The following is a 19,724-nucleotide window of genomic DNA, read 5'->3' as shown; positions in this document are numbered from 1 at the left end:
TGAGTCAGGGTTCTCTGCCTGGGGTGTCTCCCAAAATCCGAAAAATAATTGTGTGTGTGTTACGTGTTCCCGCATAACTGTTTGTATCGTCACATCGCCTTGTGTTATAAAAGGCTTTGTAATTTTGTCGTTAACCTTGTTTTGAGTCGCCGCGGGGTGGGAGGGGGGGTTAGTTATAGTTGCTGAAGAATCTTATGTGTGTTTAAGCTCCATTTGTAGGCTTGGCGGCTGTGATCCGTTGTATCATGCCAAGTATGGCCATTGTGATCTTTTGCATCACGTGGTGCGAGTGAGCCCAAATCACCATAAGTATGAAGGCTATTTCTCATACCTCCACCCTCGCTCCGAAGGGGGGTTTGTTGGGTATTTCTGTATCCATGTGTGTACTATCCCCAAAGGGTTATATATGTATGTGTAGCCTTATTTATATATGTGTGTGTGTGTGTGTGTGTGTGTGTGTGTGTGTTTGTGAACACTTGCTTAGGTGTGAACACTCTTATAACTGGATAAGATAAGTGTATGACATGTGTCATATGCTTATGTGTGTATGCGATTTGTGTGAGTGAAAAGATAAGGTTTGCAACCCATAAAAAAGCATGTACTCGGTGTACTTCATATCACATCAATCAATCTGCATTGAGTCTCTCTCTAGAGCATTGAATTTCTCTCTAACTCTCTCTTCTCTCTGTCTGATTGCGTGCATACATTCTCACAATGGATATCTTCTATGCCCTTTAGGGTAGTGTATTGCTAACCCTAATCCTAACCCTCAGGCGTGTGGCCTTCAAGGTTTCCAATGATAGTCGCATGAAAATGTGTTTTGTCCCTTTGAAATGGGACGAAACGTTTCTATGACGAAACATTTTGAAACAGCATGAAAGCTCTTGGTCCTAACGGTGTTTCGTCCAAAAGTCATTTTTTAGGATAACTTTTTTTTGAAGATTTTTTTCTCCCAAACCTTAGGTTTGAAGCTTGCATACACGTACATATGTATACATATATATGTTTGAAATTGAAGTCAAACAATGACCAAATTCACATAATATATCCCGAATTTCTCATTTAGCTTTCCAATTTCGAGTAATTGCACACCCAATTGCTGAAATTCTTCATTCCTAAAATTTTTACCTTCATTGGAAATCCCAACTCCTCTTCCATCATGCTTCCCTGCAAATTCCCTATTCAACATGACATTTGGGAGGATTAGCAAGTATGGTACTTCTGGCATAAAATGTATCATTTTGTGGAGAATGTGTCTTGAATGTTTCTCTTTCCATGTTATAGACTTCAATGTGACTTGTATTAGTTACCAACATGCTTATATAACAAGTCACTTTGAAACATGTCTGTTTCTTCCAAAGAGACGAAACGAAACGTAACCTTTTGAAACGACGAAATGGACGAAACGTTTCTTGTGACTAAGTTTCCAATGCTTAAGAGGCGTCATCAACCCCCATAACTCTATCATATATTGAATAATTCTTCTTTGCGTCATTTAATTTCCAGCCATAATAAGTCATTGGGCGCTGCAACGGACCTCTTCACGAAGACTCTACCTTAGCAGATACTCTGTCGGCACTCTAGCTTACTAGGGTTGGTGGTGTTAGCAATTATCTCGTGTCTGTACTATATTACACTGGAGAGAGTGAGGGCCAGTGATGTGGGTGTGCCGGCCCGTGTGAGGTTTCTACAGTTTTCTCCATTTTTCTCCATTGTTCATTCCTAGTTTTGTAGGTCATCAGGAGAGGCCCCGACTGCATGCTGGCCGACTAGGGCTTGTTGGTCGTGGGGCCCACAGAGGGGCTGTCGGCCTGTTTTGCACTGGTCGATTGGCAGCCCCAAGCCATATATATACCACTTCATCCCCCCCATCGAGTTGTACCGGATATCTAGTGTATATAGCAGAGTTTCCAGCATTTATCTCTTGTACAGCACTTCTGCGTTTTATGCTCTGTGTTCAGTCTCATTTCCGCTGCTCATTTCGACAGAGGAAACTGTTTTTTGAGGTCGGACACGTAGGTGTCCTATACATACTAAGGAGCCCTTGTGGTCGGGTCGACATATAGATTGGACCAATGTTGCTACTAGTTAACTGCTTCGCTTGAGAGGTGAGGTGCTACGAGGTGGACTCTATCTTGAGGATTTGAAAACTTAGCCAAAGGAAAATATGCCACAAATTGATGAATAAATTGCATAATTGTGGCATGATCACACTTACCATCATACTCACTAAATTTTGGTTGAGTTCGTATGACGGTGGTGGTTGGGTCGATTCAAGAACTCGAGCCTTATGCCACTGGAGGGAGAATTGACAACATATTTGCTTGCATAGATGCTATCAACTACGAGTGCTGGAGTTGGTGTTCTTAGGCTGCTTGGTCTGCCCATCTTTGGTCTTCATCAGCCTTGCATTTGTCTTCCTTGGCTCTTTGTTCATCATCATGTTGGGCTTCTTTGGTCCTTCGTTCTTCAGCCTGTTTGGCTTCTCCTTTTTGTCTTTGTTTCTCCATGATGAGGAACAAGCTTTCAAGCTCTGAAAGTTCTTTAGGCTTTGACTACTGCCTTGGCTTTTTGAGCTTCCTCTTTGGCTTTTTTTGCTGCTTCTTCTTTAGCCTCAATTTGGAGCTTGAGCAATCTGTTTTACTCCAAAATTGCTTTGGCGAAGTCGTCATTGAAGTGTGGAAGTATTTCTTTGGTGGTATCTTCTTTGTTGAAAACTCCTTCCATACCTTCTTTGTAGCTTTCCGAAAAAGTCTGCAGTTTTACCTTCCATGAGATGCTCTCACTTTTGGGTAGCTAAATTGGGTCACAATCTGCAACTCTGATACCAATGTAGCATGCAATAGGTCGACTGTCATAACACATTACAAAGCCTTCTTTGAATCTGTGAGTTTATGCAATTCACTTTACTTAAGAGAGAAGAGTTGAGCGAGAAGATGAGAGTCAACACCAGATTGCGTCTCAATACCCACTAAAAGACCCCCCTCCCCCCCCCCCCCCCCCTCCAAGCAAGAGTATTTGCTTGTATTACTTTGGAGAACTTTGTACAATGATGTGAATGATGACTGTGGACTGTCAAACGCATGAGGATATGCACATATGCTGGCTGAAGATTAGAGGATCTTTTATGCTGCCTTGGACTGAAGCACGGAGTGCATGAGGCTGATTTGTTTGCTCCAAGAACCCGGGGGATCTTCTATGCTGCCTTGGACTGAAGCATGGAGTGCTTGAGGCTGATTTGGATGCTCCAAGAACCCGGGGGATGAAACCGGCCTCTGGTAGAAACCAAAGTGCGGTAGACTAGTAGTCACCCGTCCACTTGTAGTCTAGATATGAAAACAAAATAGATTGGAGCTAGAGTGCCCCAAATCTGAAAATAGAACGACACCTGTTGGCCCCAAAGCTTGGCGCCCCTTGCGGTATTTCTTTATTCAATTCCAAAAATATGAAAGGCTGAGTACAACAAAACCAGCCAAGAGAATACACCTGTATGGCCAATCTGGCAGCCCACAATACCTCTTAGCACAGAGGATTCACATACACAGATCTGTGTCTCAAAGCAACACTCTATGCTTCCCTCTGATCAGCCAAGACTATTCAGTAGGACAACCATGAACATACATCTGGCATATCTCATGCACATGATTCCACAACTCAGCACAAGCATACATTCACTGTCCAATCTCTGTCTCCACCCTTTTCAATCTGCCATACCCCTCCTCTCACAAGAGGCCAGATAACTCAAATCTGCAAACAGACATAAGCCAATGGAAAAAGAGATAGATGAACAAATTCAGAGCTTACCAAAATCAGCTCGTGGATCTGCACCGGAGGAAGTGATTGTACTAGTCTGTACTTGCACACTTGTTTCAACAACTTTGCTTCACACGTGTGGGTGTACCTGTCTGTACCTTCCTCTCTGCATCCACTTCAGTACTGTACCAGACTGTACAGACCTGAAAATCTGCACTGTACCAGTCCGTACTTGCCACGTGTCACTGTACTTGCATGCGCCGCCCATAGCTAGTCTCTGTACCCGATTGTACCTGCTCAGCCAGTTCAGCGCTGCCTGTACCAGGTCTGTCCAGCGCCGCCAACACCTGTACTGTCCAGCGCCGCCAGCTCCTGTTCAGTCCGTACACTGTACCTGCAACTGTACAGTATTGTACGGCCTGTACCAGCAACTATAGCCGCCTGCAACAGCCGCCGCCCAACTCCCACAGTACGGAATCTTGTCAGCGCAGCCTGTACCTGCAGTCGTAGAGTTGTACCTGCAGTCGTACAGATGTGTACGGGTGCTGTACGGCCTGTTCTAGCACACAAAAATCAGTAGCTAAACTTCTGCAGCAGCCGACTTGTTTCCTCTTGCTCTCCACGCTTGCAACATGCACGTATGCTACACGCCTTTTCCAAAAACAAGAGAGAGAATCAAGTGAGAGAGGCATGCACTCAAAAGTGGAGTTGCCCCCTCCCCATACTTGTCCTAGGGCCCCCAACTTTAATAATTATTAAAGTTCCCTAGGGGCCACTAAGGCCTAGGGGCAACCACACATATAACATTAAAATATTAATGTTCTAGTTCCCCCCTTCACACCTAGGGATGTCCACACATCATTATCTCTGTTCGGGCACCCCACATGTGAATCATTTAATATTTTGACTCAGCAACCACCATGCCCACACTTGTGCTGTTCCGTTTTCACAGGGCCATGACATACCCCCCTCTTGAAAAATGGCAAGCGTTCTTGATTGCATTCTGGTGATACAGCAAAATATCCAAAGTGAAATATACAATATGGCAAGATGAGCGTCCCAATCTCTCTAAGCCATGCATATGTATCAACATTCACTGCAAACCAATGGCGTAGTAATAGTCCAAGTTGTATACCACTGTGAACCATACACAACCACAACATCCCATGTGACTAGTACACATATATCATAGAAGTCCCATAAACAGATGGACTGTCAGCCATCAGTACCTTCGGGTGAGATAAAAACTGCACCAAGCGACCTCTAGATGTCATCTGAGCCTGTCTGTATCAAGGGAGTGGAGGTGCTACCCCCCTCTTGAGTATCAGGTAATGCTCCAGACCCATGCTCTGCTGAACCTGAATGAGCCACAACAAGAGTCGGCTCTAACTCAAAGGCATCGAGATAAAACTGCAAAACCTGAGGTGAAATCTGTTAAGTCACCTTCCTCCATCCACTTCGCATCCATCGGTGAATAGTTCTTGAACTTCACAAGATAGCGACGGGAAACTTTACCTTGTACCTTTCTTTCCTTATGTGCCAGTATCTGCTCTGGAATCAGAACCTCATCAAGTTCCTCAACTTCCGGCTGAGCCTCATCTGAAACATCCTCAGGCACATTCCCACGGAAAGGTCTAAGGAGACTCACGTGAAAAGCATTGTGAATCCTCCAGTGATCTGGTAGCTTCAAACGATAGGCTACCTCACCAATCTTTTCCAATACTTGAAAAGGCCCATAATAACGCATGCTCAACTTAGGGAATAAGCGCTCTTTACCCTTCATCTTCTTGAGTCTAGCCTTTTCAAAGCGCAAAAGAACCCAATCACCCAATGCAAACTCTAAAGCACGTCTGTGACGGTCTGCGGCTTTCTTTTGCTTCTGCTGAGTTTTCTGGAGTGCTAACTTAACTCTCCGATAAGCTTCATCCATACTCTCCACATACTGATCAGCCTCAAAGATCTTATCCTTTGTATGCAAAATGGGTGGTACCTTCTTCCCTCCTTCCACAATCTCAAAAGGCGCCTTGCCTGTCGAGGTATGAACAGTGTTGTTATATGCAAACTCCACCGAAGGAAGATATTTTTCCCATTGTTGCTTGTGCTCTGACACATAACACTTAAGAAGATCCAACACTGTAGAGTTAGCCTCTTCTGACTGACCATCTGTTTGTGGATGAAATGACGATGAAAACTTGAGAGTTGTACCCATGTTATCAAACAACCCTCTCCAGAACAAGCTCGTCATCCGTGGATCACGGTCACTAATGATAGACGTAGGCAAGCCATGATACTTGAAGATGTTCGCCATGAACTTCACCATATGATCAACTTTGATCGTCTTACGCACGGGAATGAAATGAGCCTGCTTACTGAACCTGCATATGATAGTCCAAATGCCATCATTGTCCGTTTGTGTCCGTGGAAGATCAAATATAAAATCCATGGCAATGCTCTCCCAAGGTCTATCTGGAATAGGTAAAGGCTGTAATAACCCTGGTGTCTTTTGACGGTCAAACTTTACCTTCTGACATACGATGCATTGCCTAACAAAGGCATCGACATCTCTTCTCAAGGTTGGCCAATAAAAGAAAGTCTCCACTGCTTTGACTGTGGCGTCAATACCTCTATGACCTGCATACGGTGGAGCATGACTTTCAATCATAACCTTGAGTCTCAATTGCGTGGTAACACACAGTCTACCATGCATCAACAAAAACCCATCTCTGAGAGTATAGTGCTCATGCCGTTGACCCTCAGATATCTGATCATACAACCTTTCAAAGTCCTTATCATGGGCATACTGCTCTTTCATTTCATCAAGCGCATGATGATAAGCAAGTGAAACTGCTGAGACCTGTGGCTTGCGTGACAAAGCATCTGCCACAACATTCTTTTTGCCTTCCACATGTACAATCTGAAAGTAAAACATAGACAAAAAGTTTGCCCAACGCATATGCTTCTCTGAAAGCTTAGTTTGCGTGAGGAAATAACGCAAGGTCTGATGACCTGTCTGCACAGTGAAATCAGCCCCAAGCAAGTAGTGTTTCCATGTAGAAAGAGCGTGAATTACAGCCAACATCTCTTTCTCATAAACTTGTAAATGCTTCTCGGCATCTTGCAATATTCTACTCTCATAGGCGATCACATGTCCCTCTTGCATGAGAACTGCACCAATGCTACTTCCACATGCATCACACCGGACAACAAAAGCCTTTCGGAGGTCCGGTAATACCATTACTGGATCCGAAGTAAGCTTTTCTTTGAGCTTTTTGAATGCTGTAATTTTCCGATCAGCCCATCTAAACGGGGTGGCCTTCTTTGTCAAGGCATGAAGAGGCGAAGCAATTTCAGCAAAGTACCGTATGTACCGCCTGTAATAGGAACACAATCCTAGAAAGTTGCGTACATCATGCACGGTCCTCAGATCTGGCCAATTAAGAATTGCTTCCACCTTTGCTGGATCCATACGGACTCCCTGCTTAGACACAATATGCCCCAAGAAATGTATCTCTTGCAAGAAAAACTCACTCTTCTTGCCATTAACAACCAGCCTATGGTTCCTGAGTTCTGCAAACACAATGGCCAAATGCCTTCTATGCTCTTCCTCAGTTTGTGAATGCACAATCATATTATCAAAGAATGTGCCCACAAACGCTCTATGAGGCCTGAAAATCCTGTCCATCATTTTGTTAAATGTGGCAGGTGCATTTGTCAAGCCGAAGGGCATAACCAAAAACTCATACAACCCAAACGTGCTTCGAAATGCTGTCTTATGCACATCCTCGGGTCTAATACGTATCTGATGGTACCCGCTTTTTAAGTCAATACGACTAAAAACTGTGGAGCCCTGTAAACGATCCAAAATGTCATCGATCCTCGGTATGGGGAATCGATTCTTGATGGTGTTCTTGTTAAGCGCCCTGTAGTCAATACACATGCGCCAAGAACCATCCTTCTTTTGCACTAAGAGTACAGGTGAGCAAAAGGGTGATGAACTAGGCTGTATCAACCCTTTATTCAAAAGCTCCTGCACCTGACTCATAATCTCTTCTTGTTGGGCTGCACTAACACGGTACGGCGGTCTATTTGGTGGAGTACTACCAGGAATTAGATCAATGGCATGATCTTTTGGCCTCTCAGGAGGTGTGTGTGGAGAAAGAAAGAAAGAAAGGTCTTCAAAAGAGCCAATGGGTCTATGAGACCAAAGGTGATACAATAGTGTCCATGTACCTCATCATGGCAGAAAAGAAAACAAAGACTAGAGCTTTGACTCAAAAAGACCCAATGGGGGGTCTATGAGACCAGAAGTGATACAATAGTGTCCATGTACCTTATCATGGCACAAAAGAAAACGAAGACTAGAGCTATGATTGGGAATGTGAGATCCGAGCCATATGATACAAAATGGGATCATCATCATGATACAACCTATGGAAGTAACCCCCAATAGGATCAAGGATATCAAGCATGGGGGTAGCACGAAGAAGGCTCTTCAGATCCACTGGCGTGGGAAGGTGGCTCAGTGTCTCTCCAAGATCTCCTCAAGTTGGGGCTGATGTTTGTGTTGTTGGCAAGGTCCAGGGAGTATGGGAGATCGAGCTCGCTGGAGTGCCGTGCCTTGATCTAGAGTCATGCCAGAGGGGTTTGGCTTGTGGTCGGGCCTTTGAGAATGTGTGGCTTGATGAGGATGTGGGTATGTCATCCATGGTTGGTGTGGCGTCCACTCGCGGTTAGAAGAATTTAGTGATGGTCGCTTGGAGTTATGAGTGAGTCTCTAGTAGGAAGTGGCCTAGGCACCGTCGATCTAGATAATCCATGATTCTAGATAAGGGTCCAAACCCCTCTTTGAAGAGATAACCGAAGGCATCACTTATATAGTGATAATTTCCGCTATAAATAGTTGACCTGCTATAGATAGCCAGTAGCCTAGTTTTTTAATTCTGAACCTTAGCCCTCTGTATGTGCCTGCTATCTTATAATCCCAGGGCTCCCTAACCTGCTAGCTTAGGCGTGCTAATCCGAGGATTAGCTATAGGTACATAACATGGTAGGCGATCCATCTAGAGTCCTTGCCTCGTGAAAGATGCATACTCAGCCATACCATGACTCGTGCCCATCTGCTGCTAGCTGTTGGGAGGACTGTAGGGCTAGCCTCAAGAGTCTCCAGGTGGCCATGGCACTGATCCTATGAATGTATGTGACTGTCTGGAAGAGTGCCTCTACTACCGATGGTTTGATGCGTATCATACGGGAGAGCATCATGACCTGAGGCGTCTCTATCTTCGGCCATTTGGTTGCTATGAGATCTGGTGCCCGAAAGGGTGCTCCATATATCAATGCCGGAGTGACCAAGGTGTCAAATAGCCACATCTTGGTCCTGGGCTTCTAGAAATGGGCTTGGAAGCCTTGTCTCTCCATGATAGCGAGAGAAGCATACCCTTGCATTGGCCTCTACAGCATGGCTCATCGAGAAGACTAGTCTCGTAAAAGCGACTCCCAAGTTGGAAACAAGGATGCCTGTTAGTGATATGCCTCCTCTCGCTCCTCTATCAATGAAGGCCGAAATCTCGTCGATGTAGAGGCCAAAGAAAGTGGGAGTGGGCATCGTTGCTTCACTCTGATGGTACTCGAGATCTTTGATGATAATCCTCTTGGGCATCTCACCCGCTCTATGACCCTCATATAATGCAATGATCTCCCAGATCATTTCTGATGGTACCCTCAAATCCTGGAGTCTCTGTAGTAGTTTGGCTCGGGGCACTGCATCAAAGGCTTTGTGGAAATCCACAAAGCAGCAATAAACCCATCGGTGTCGTGCTTTGGCCTCCTGTATGATGGCTTGGAGGGCGACGATGTGATCCAAAGTGGAGGATGACCTCCACAAGCCTGCCTTCCCTGATGCTCTGTGCCTGTCTCTCTGTTAGTGTGCTGAGCTCCATCTCAATTACTGACCTATAAAGTTTGGCCAGTGTGTGGCCAATCATAATGGTCCTGTAATTGTTGGGGTCCATGGGATCTCTGGCTTTATGGATGGATCATGGATGTGATGGTATGGTCTGTCCAGGTTGGTGGGAAGGCTTCCGAAAGAGCCCGGTTGAACATATGGGTCAGGTAGGGTGCCAGAGTTTCCCCTGCATGGGAGATGTGCTCTGCTAAGAGGTCCTCGTGGTTCTGTGATCTACCATTTTTGAGTCTCCGGATGGCTTGAGCCACCATGGCAGGTGTGAAAAAGATGGATGTGATGGTGGTGGGATGGGGGGCTGATCTGGTACCTGGTATAGGGATTGTGTTTGGCCAGCTGCAGCCTCGCATAGGAGACGCTCAAGTGTTTGTGTGGCTTTCCTTCATGCCAATCGTTCAGGGGCATGGTGCCGGTAGGGGCTCTGGCAGTGGATCAGCTAGTGGATGGAAATGCGGCTATGGCGAAGGTGTGTAAGATTGTGGTGAGCTGAGAGGTGAGGTCGGCTTGTGGGAGATTGGGGTCTACATATGTTAGATATTGGTAGAGATGGTCGGGGTAAGTCGAGTCCCCATCATGGTGCCCATCATTTGTAGCAAGAGGTCTATGACTTTGAGCGTGAGGTAGAGCGATCGACTTTCCCTCTGCAATGCTTGTGGAGCGATTGGATGAGCACTGCTCTTGGTTCGATAGCTCTCACTTAGCGCGTCTAGTTAGTTGGCATCATGAGATGAGGTTCGAGTCGCTGATGGTCTTCTTCACAGAGTCCCTCTCCACTGGATACTCTGAGTAGTTCTCGCTCTCCTTCACTGGCTTGATGTCACGAATCACGGGGCTATTGGACTACCGAGCTCTTTCTCCACAGAAAGGACTAGTCTCAGGTCTAAGCCATGGAAGCCTCCCAAGTTCAACGTGAAGATGGATGGTGAAGTTGTCTCCAATTGGACCCGCAAAATGGCTGCCACTCTCGTTACAGCAGGTGGTTCTGATGTCTTTCAGGTCCATTTTGTTTCCATGGCATTGACAGGTGCTGCTCTCTTGTGGTGTTGCAAGTTTGTTTTGAAGGACTTTACTTCTGTGGATTATGACCGTTGTTTGAAGTAGCAACAGGATAACTTTTTGCATAAGCAGGACGAGTAGCTAATTGAATACTTGGCCCGCTTCAGGAGGTTGCTATTGATGCCTGAAAACTATTTGGCGGTCAGAGCAGGTAGAGTGTTTTGTGGATGGGTTGCAACTGTCCTTGCACATACATGCTCGTGCACAGAGGTCTCCGTTTTGCTACGACCCTCGAGATGGTAGAGTTCCAATTTGGGGACCTTGCAAAATGTCGAGCAACAGAATAGTAAGTATATTCCAAAAGACAGCTGTTAAGGCCATGGAGGATAATAACACTTTTAGTGGGAGATTGTCACGGACACGACTCTCTCAGGAGAGTTTTGAGCCAAGCGATTGGCCGATCAGTGTTTCAAGTTTGAGAACATTGGACAAGCAGTTCAAGGAGGCTTCTTCTAGAGCAAAAGGATGAGTGTAATGGAGATGCATCAAAATCGTCACTAGATCTTCCAAGCATCCTTGCACACAAACACACGTAGGAACAAGACACATAATAGGCTGATGGCAGCTCACCACCCAACCATAGCGCCTAGGGAGCACCCCCAAGCCATGAGGCTAGGCCAACACCTCGACCATGTCCAACACCTGACTATGGCATCCCATACCACCACAACCGACCCCTCCAAGTGACGGCTTAGACCAAGGTCAAGGCCTTGCTTGGTTCATTATCCCCCTCCAAGGGATAGCCACTTATGAGCCCTCAACTCACTTATATAGGCCTAGGATCCAATAATAGCATAAAAGCACACTTATTGATATTTATAGGCTTTCACTTCATCCGGCGCTTGTTAAGTTCCCATAAGTCACTTGTATGCTACCCGTCCCCACTCTAGGGCCGCCCTAGGCATAAACCTAGCCTTTGATAATCATGCCAACCGTTATGACCCATGGGGACATAACATGCGTGTGCGAGTGTCCTGGCTTTTTTATTCCTGGGCTAGTCGCACACCATGGGTGCAGAATTGTGTCAGGTCATAGGGTAGAATGAGGAAAGAGGGCAAGTATCAAAGCAGGCATTCAAAATCATGGAGTTAAGAGACTACTGAAGAATGACAAAGCTGTTTATCCAATGGGCTTGATTAGTCAAAACGATTGGTTTCCTGGTTGGACCCAATGAAAGAGATATGCTGGTACAATTTCTCCATTTTCAGTGAAGGGACAACAAAACAGGTTGCAGATGTTTTTCATGTCCCTGATCTTGTACTAACCTCTTTTTTGGTTTTGGAGATCATGGACAAAGATATGAAGGTGCACTTTGAGAAGAAGGGTGGTGCCATCTTGGACAACAAAGATCAGAGTCTAGATGCAAGAACCTTTACAAGCTCTCTGCTAACACAAATTGTTCCAATTTAGGGTCTAGCAGGTTGTGGCATGAGAATTTTGGACAATTGTCATCCATGATAAGCTATAGATTTGTGACACTTGTGTGATGGGCAAGCAACACCTAAATTCTTTCCCACCAAAGGCAAAATTCAGGGCACAAGCTCCTTGACAGCTTGTTTATGCAGACCTGTCTAGGAAAATGAAGACTTAAGAATTATGAGAATCTTACTACGTATCACCAATGATTAGCGTTGAAAGAAGGGGTATACTTTTAGTATTTACGGAGAAATTCAGGGCCTAAACTCCTTGACAGCTTGTTTGTGCAGACCTGTCTAGGAAAATGAAGTCTCACAACCATTATGAGAATCTTTCCTATCACGAATTATTATAGTTGAAAGAATGGGGTATACTTCTATGGAGAACCCTTACGCATTGTTGTAGCAGATGTGTACATGCTGAGGCGGTTCTAAAGGACTGTGTAGATGAGGCTGAATGCTGGCCAGGCTGCATTGGCGTGTTAGGAGCTCTGCATATTTGATGATGTACATGCTGAGGCGGTTCTAAAGGACTGTGTAGATGAGGCTGAATGCTGGCCAGGCTGCATTGGCGTGTTAGGAGCTCTGCATATTTGATGATGAAGTTAGCAAGGGTCAGCCCCTATTGGTGAGTTGCGTGATTGTTTACCCCATCTGTAGCTGTGTCCTAGGGCCTATGTTGCCTAGTGCATTTTGTGCTACTGACCTGTTTTGGTGCTTCTATGCTGTTACATATGTGCCTGCTCCCACCCTGGTGTTTAAGTACATGCCAAAGCTTCCTGTCAGCAGTGTGTAATGCAGGTGGACAAAAGGAGGCAAGCAATGCCAAGTCTCAGATGAAATTATAATTTAGAACATAATGAGGGCATGTGTGCTTGGGGTATACACATGCAGTGGATTGAATTGTAACGTGGAAGGCTCTGACATCATTTAATCAAAAGGCTCAACAATATATGTAGTGTACACAATATTTTGGAAGTATCTACGTGCCAAATTATCCATGGAAGGCTTCGACATCATTTAATTAAAAATCTTGGCAATGAATCTGCCCTTCACATGTGGTGGCTTATATATGAAGCTCTGTCCACTAAAGTTGACATATCTTCATGCAAGAACCTGCATATTCTCCTGGGCTTTGGTGATGGTGGTGTGAGTGAACAGGGAAATTGAATTTGAGTGACATGTTTAAGTTTTTCAATGGACATATTGATGCTTTTTCACCATTTAGCTGAAGTCTTGGCCATGAATTGTTGAAGCACCAAATTGTGAGTGAATTTGTTGTTGGTCTATCTAGAAAGGTTTATTTATGAAGAGTTATTGAAATATACATTTTGCTGTAGAACCTTTATTCTTTTTAACAAGCACATAAGAACAACTAATGATGAGGATGTCTCTGATAGATTAGGGTGAAGGATCAGATCCAAAATAGATTTTCAAGTCAAAACTAAATGAACATATGGTGTGAGTTGTACAGCCATACTGTTAGGAAGTTTTCAATACAAATAGTGGAATATTGTTTTTCATAGTTCAAGGTCAAAGTTTTCAATACAAATAGTGGAATATTGTTTTTCATAGTTCAAGGTCAAAGTAACAATGTGTCTGGTGTTCTGCTAGGTTACCCTATTTCATGTGTCTCGTAAACACAATTTACCTTGTAGCCTTCGGTTCAGTTTGCACCATGACATTTTCAATTTCTTATATACTACACATTTAATGTTTCTCAATGGTACACTTAATTGTACTAATTGTTTAAACCATTTTATTTGATTGAACCACCCATGCTGAGATAGTTGTATCAAGATTGACCATGGGTATCCATGCCGAGATAGTTGTATCAAGATTGACCATGGGTATCCATGGATTCTTTCATTTGAATATATTATAGAGTTCAAAGTGTATTTGCGTTGTATTTCAGGCAAGTCAAAAGTTTCTTATACACAATATCCTGTTGTTGATTTGGAAATGAGAAGAGTTAACCCACGCCATGTAATCAGAATAGATGTAACCATATGCATGTTGAAGATGGCCCGAACATTTGTAGAGTTTATTCGTGGGTTATATGTGCAAATGCATGTGCATGTGGTTGTTCATACGTGTGTGCAGCCGCACCTACGTGAGTGTGCACTACATGAAACAGCTGAGAGAATCATGGCAACTGTCCATTAGGTCTCACTTACGGCGGAAGTTGAGGCACACAAACAAGGGAATTGCTTTGAGACGTAGAGACTTAAGTAACCACATAGACCTCGGATTTTGTGGAGCTGTCTCCATAACTAAGAGATCACATGGAGTCTAGAGGACTAATATGTGTGCACGTTTGTGCATACTCATGTGTGCTTAAAAAATCAGTGCAAGGTGTAGACTTGAAGTAGCCCCATATACCTTAGGACTTGTGGAGATATCTCCATAACGAAAAGGAAATCACATAGAGTCTAGAGGAAGTGTGTGTTTGTACACACGTATGTATGCTTAAACATAAGTGGGAGCAATGTTGGGGTATAGCAACGTACACATTTCCTATTGGCTTCTCATTAAACCAAAAAAATCAAGCAATAAAGGTATACATTTTTCCCAAATTACACACTATTTACCATTTATCTTTACTTGGTTGAAATCCTTTTTGATGGGAGTCTAATCGACTATTTGGAAAGTCCAACCGGTTGGATGATAAGTTGAGATGCCAATTTCCGGAAGGTTGAGTGGGAGAGTTGTGTGGTGAACTTGAGGTAGAGAATGCAAGGGACTCATAATTATTACATGTATTTGAAGTTTTTTTTTCTTAAAGAAAGAATACAGTCTACATGCCTTTTGCCATGGTGCCCTAATGCCACCACTATCATGAAAAATTAAATTCTCCGCAAGGAAGAGAAAATAGCAACCACATACCAAATTTTTTAGATTCATGGCAAAAAGTCATATGGAGGAAAATCTTTATGAAAGAGAGAGACACGGTGGATGATGATGAGAGAGAGAGAGACTTGGTATTGCATCTACTGAGAAATCATATATTTCAACGAGAGAGAGCTAAGTTGGATAACAGTGAAAGAGAGAATGTATCACATCTTGCAGGAAATATTTTTTATTTAGAGACAAAAACAAGAGAGTTGCACGAACCCTCGCTAATAAGAAAGAGTGGGTCACATCTCTCTGGTTCTGCTCTCCCCTATTCACGAATGTGGAGAAACCAGTGCTAGCCCCCATTTTGCAGAGATTTGCAATTCGCGGTTGGAATGGATTCGAGGGTACGTTTATTGAAGATGAGAGCGTGGTTTTTCAATTAAAAAAATTAGCCTATCTCCTAATAAGGTTTCAAAAACCTTAGAATCTTAGGTCAGTGAGGGTAGGCATTACAATAAGATCAATGTACGTTTCCTCTGCAGAAACGATAGCCGTTGAAAAGTTATCGTTGAGTAGCTAAAATAGAATTTCCCGTCAATTCCCCTTTATCTAAAACAAAGTTAGAAATTTCTCTTATTTTTCATCTGAGTTGATTTTTTTCGAAATATAGTGCTTGGCTTTTGACATGTTGACATCGCTTCCATTGTCGTCTAGTCCGGTTAGGATATCTGGCTTTCACCCAGACGACCCGGGTTCAAATCCCGGCAATGGAATTTTGGAGGACATTTTCTTTCATCAGTCCTATACAATCACACGTCTCTCAATAGAAGGCCTGTTCAAAGTTAACCCACATTTACAAGAATAATAAGTAATTACACTTCACGAGAAGACCTCACGACGGGCGAAGTATGAAAACAAAAACAATGCCGTTTATCCGATGAATAATAAATCAATGGAAATAATGCATGATACAATGCCTCCACATGCCAAGTGTGACCACTTGCATGATGCCAACCAAATATGAAAACAATGCCTCCATGACCAATTGCAACTATGTATGGTACAATGCCTCCACAATGGTGACCCCTCCACATGCTATGTATGGTACAATGCCTCCACATGCTATGTATGGTACAATGCCTCCACATGCCATGTATGGTGACCACTTTACAATGCCTCGACATCTGCACTAGATCCACATGCTATGTATGGTACAATGCCTCCACATGCCATGTATGGTGACCACTTTACAATGCCTCCACATGCTATGTATGGTGACCACTTTGCAACTCGTGCAAAAAGAAATTGGTGAGAAATATGCTCGTCTCTCTCAAATGTAAAGATGTTTTCTTTGTTAGTTGCAAGGTTCTACTTTCGAGCTTCCTTGACCCATTTCACCCGGTAATGCTCTAAAAAACCAGCATTTAGTATATTTTGCACCGGTTGAAGAAAACTCTTTAAAATTGAACATTTTTAGTTGCAAACACCACCAATCATAGGATTTTGACTAAGGTAAGCCTATTACTCCCTCCAACCTTGACCTTTTTCTCACTAACTAGGAAATGAGTTTTTTGTGAGTGTGTTTGAGCAAAGGCTCAAAAGTGTCTTCCCATGTGCCTAACCTTACCTTAACCACCCAACCTTTCACTTAATGATGATGGTAAATGTTCAAAGTCCTTGTAGGTGGCACGACTAGAATGCTTACACGGATCTAGCCCTACCAACTAGAGCATCCATACACATGAAGTTATATTATAATGTGAAGCAATGCACCTACACATGCTTATGTATGCCTGTGTGCAAGCGCGCACCACACACACACACACACACACACACACACACACACACACACAAAGAGAGAGAGAGAGAGAGAGAGAGAGAGAGAGAGAGAGAGAGAGTATTAATGTTTACAAAGGGCAATATTATCTTAGAAAATCAAATATTATACATGCATACTATGATAGGAGATGCATGAGAAATCTACCAAATCCTACTATGAAAGAAGATGGATATACGCTACACTATACCATAAGATGAAAGGATCTATGATAGAGATATATAACCATATAACAATATGGTTGTAAAACCATATAACAAGCATTAGATAGAAGATGGACATATGCTACACTATACCATAAGATGAAAGGATCTATGATAGAGATGTATAACCATATAACAATATCTTTCAAAAAACAACATAGGAAAGGGTTCTTAGTGCCAATGAGCTTGTATGTGGTGTACAAAGGGGTCCGAAAGTAGTGCTCCCTTTTGATGATTCACATCAATTGTATTTAGAGCCAACCATGTGTATATATATGTATCTATATGCGCGCGCACACACACACACACACACACACACACACACACACACAACACACACAACACACACACACACACACACACACACACACACATGTATATGTATCTATATGTCTATATACATATGTATCTATATAACACACACACACACACACACACACACACACACACACACACACATACAGATTCATATAGATATATATACATATACATATATATATATGTATATGAATCTATATATAAATATATAGATTCACACACACACACACACACACACACACACACACACACACACACACATTACACTCATATTTTTCCTTAACTTAACCAATTTAATGTTGTTTTTAAGAGATAAGCGTTACCTATAATGTCTTTAATTACTTAACCTTTCACTCTTGGCTATACTCCCATTAATGGGCATAACCAAACTGGTCATGCCTAGCGACACACGATATGGGTGCTTTGCACAAAATCGCTGATGGAGTCTCCTTGAACGTGCAAGGCGGTGGTAGCTAGCATCCTCTGCGCGCCTACGGGTATAAAAAGGCCACCTTTCATGTGAGTTATACGAATTCACTTAGCCTATTATGTAGTATTGGTTTTTGGCTATGTCGATTGTTCTGGCTTCGGCCGGGAGTTCTTCTTTCTCAGGTAACTACGATGCCATGAATATGGGTCATATTTTCTTTGCTGTGCCGACAACAGTCTTTGCATTCATGGGATAATGATCTTTTGAATCCCATTTGAAGGGATTTTGAGCATTGTTACTCTATTATGATGTTTGCATGTTGCAGGTGCATGACTCAGCTAAACTATGATAATCTCTTGCTTTTTTGTGAAATCAAAATTTTACCCTAAATATCATGCATGCATATACAAACTTTGATAATTTCTTAATATTGGCAATTATTTGGCTGAAAATATGCACATGCATTTCTTTCATAGGATATTTTATTTCCGCCATTATAGAATCCTATGTCTATCTGTTTACCTGATATTATGAATGTTACTTGGAATAAGAGTGTGTTGATAGAGGGGCTCTGTGTATTTGTTAACTCACATCGCAGAGCAGAATATGTGGGTCTTAACACACTGTGTTTTACTCAACGCATCTATATAATTTTTGGTTGGGGTTCTTGCTTTTCTAATAATATGAGTGTTAGCCCTTAATAAGGTGCTAGTCAATTCAAAAAATTTGGCTATTACTGGCTAGCACTAATGATCTCACTATTACTGTTAAGTTATAGTGGTCTAATCTCAAACCATGCTATTTTTGTGTAGTCATAATGAATGACTCTCTTAATGCATGACTTATATAATGATTTGAATATTACTGTTCAATAATATATTGCTAACCTTGAATGAAGAGGGCTTTTTGAGATAGATATATTGATTCGGGTATGTTGCAGATATAACAATATCTAGCTCATATGGATTGCTCTAGGATTGTCAGAATCGATCACTAATGATCTGAACATTGTGCTATTTTATCTCCACATAAGAGTTATGCTGTCTATGGTGGTAACATAGGGGATTTCAGACTGGGCATTCTGAACTGTTTTTCTATTTATGGAATACATTCATTATTAGTTGTGGATACACATACTTGTTTTCAATAATTTGATGACTCTATGGATAGGAAATACTTGTTTGGGACTATTGCTAAGGTCCACTTTGGTGTTTATTGGCATCTAGTGTTTGGGTTGGTTTATACCTATGGTATTGAAGACAAATAATCCGACCCTCTGATTGCTTGGATGCATGCTAAGCATTTGGTTGATTATGGTTACATCTACCAAGAGTTTTTGATTTTTTGTGCCGATAATTCAGGCCTTGATTCTACGGCCAAATATAGTAACTCACTCCATTTATCTCTTATCTCTGATGATGTTGGTAGTTCGCTAGAAACTAATGTGTTGCCTAGAAACTAATGTTGGTAGTTGGCTAGAAAGTAATGTGTTGAACCCTAGTTGACTGTCAATAGAACCTCTGACTAGTTTCAGTGGGGTGTAGTTTGGGCATGGACATACAAGGCCCATTTGTTTACCCACTATGAGGATTGTCATGCCATCTATTTATCTTACATTTCTTGAGGATGATTACAAGATGTGTTATCTTAAATTGGTTATCTATCTGAAAATTGGTTATCTATCTAAAATTGGTTATCTATCTGAAAATTGGGAATGACTCCTGAAGTCTATCCTAGTAAAAAGGGACTAATTGACCCAACCATAGCTTAAACATTGGGGTCTTTGAGTGACATCTATAACATGTGGTAGGTCTTAGGACACCTATAATACACATATAGGCTAACAATTTGTTTGTCTATGTTGGATGGATGTAGGTAACACGATCTACCCTCTCAAATGTCTCACAATTTA

At 42.7% G+C, this 19,724-nt stretch overlaps 1 non-coding gene across 1 annotated transcript; it reads left to right on the top strand.

Annotated features, from left to right (window-relative positions):
* The first annotated feature begins 15,723 nt into the window (after positions 1-15,723).
* On the top strand, positions 15,724-15,797 carry TRNAE-UUC (transfer RNA glutamic acid (anticodon UUC)). The gene has a single exon. It is a non-coding gene; the product is annotated as a tRNA-Glu (tRNA).
* Positions 15,798-19,724: the final 3,927 nt, after the last annotated feature.

Source organism: Cibotium barometz, chromosome 48 (genome assembly GCF_041138505.1).
Source record: "Cibotium barometz isolate CiBa-2024 chromosome 48, ASM4113850v1, whole genome shotgun sequence".
Taxonomy (NCBI): Eukaryota; Viridiplantae; Streptophyta; class Polypodiopsida; order Cyatheales; family Cibotiaceae; genus Cibotium; species Cibotium barometz.
This window is presented reverse-complemented; position numbering and strand designations above follow the sequence as displayed.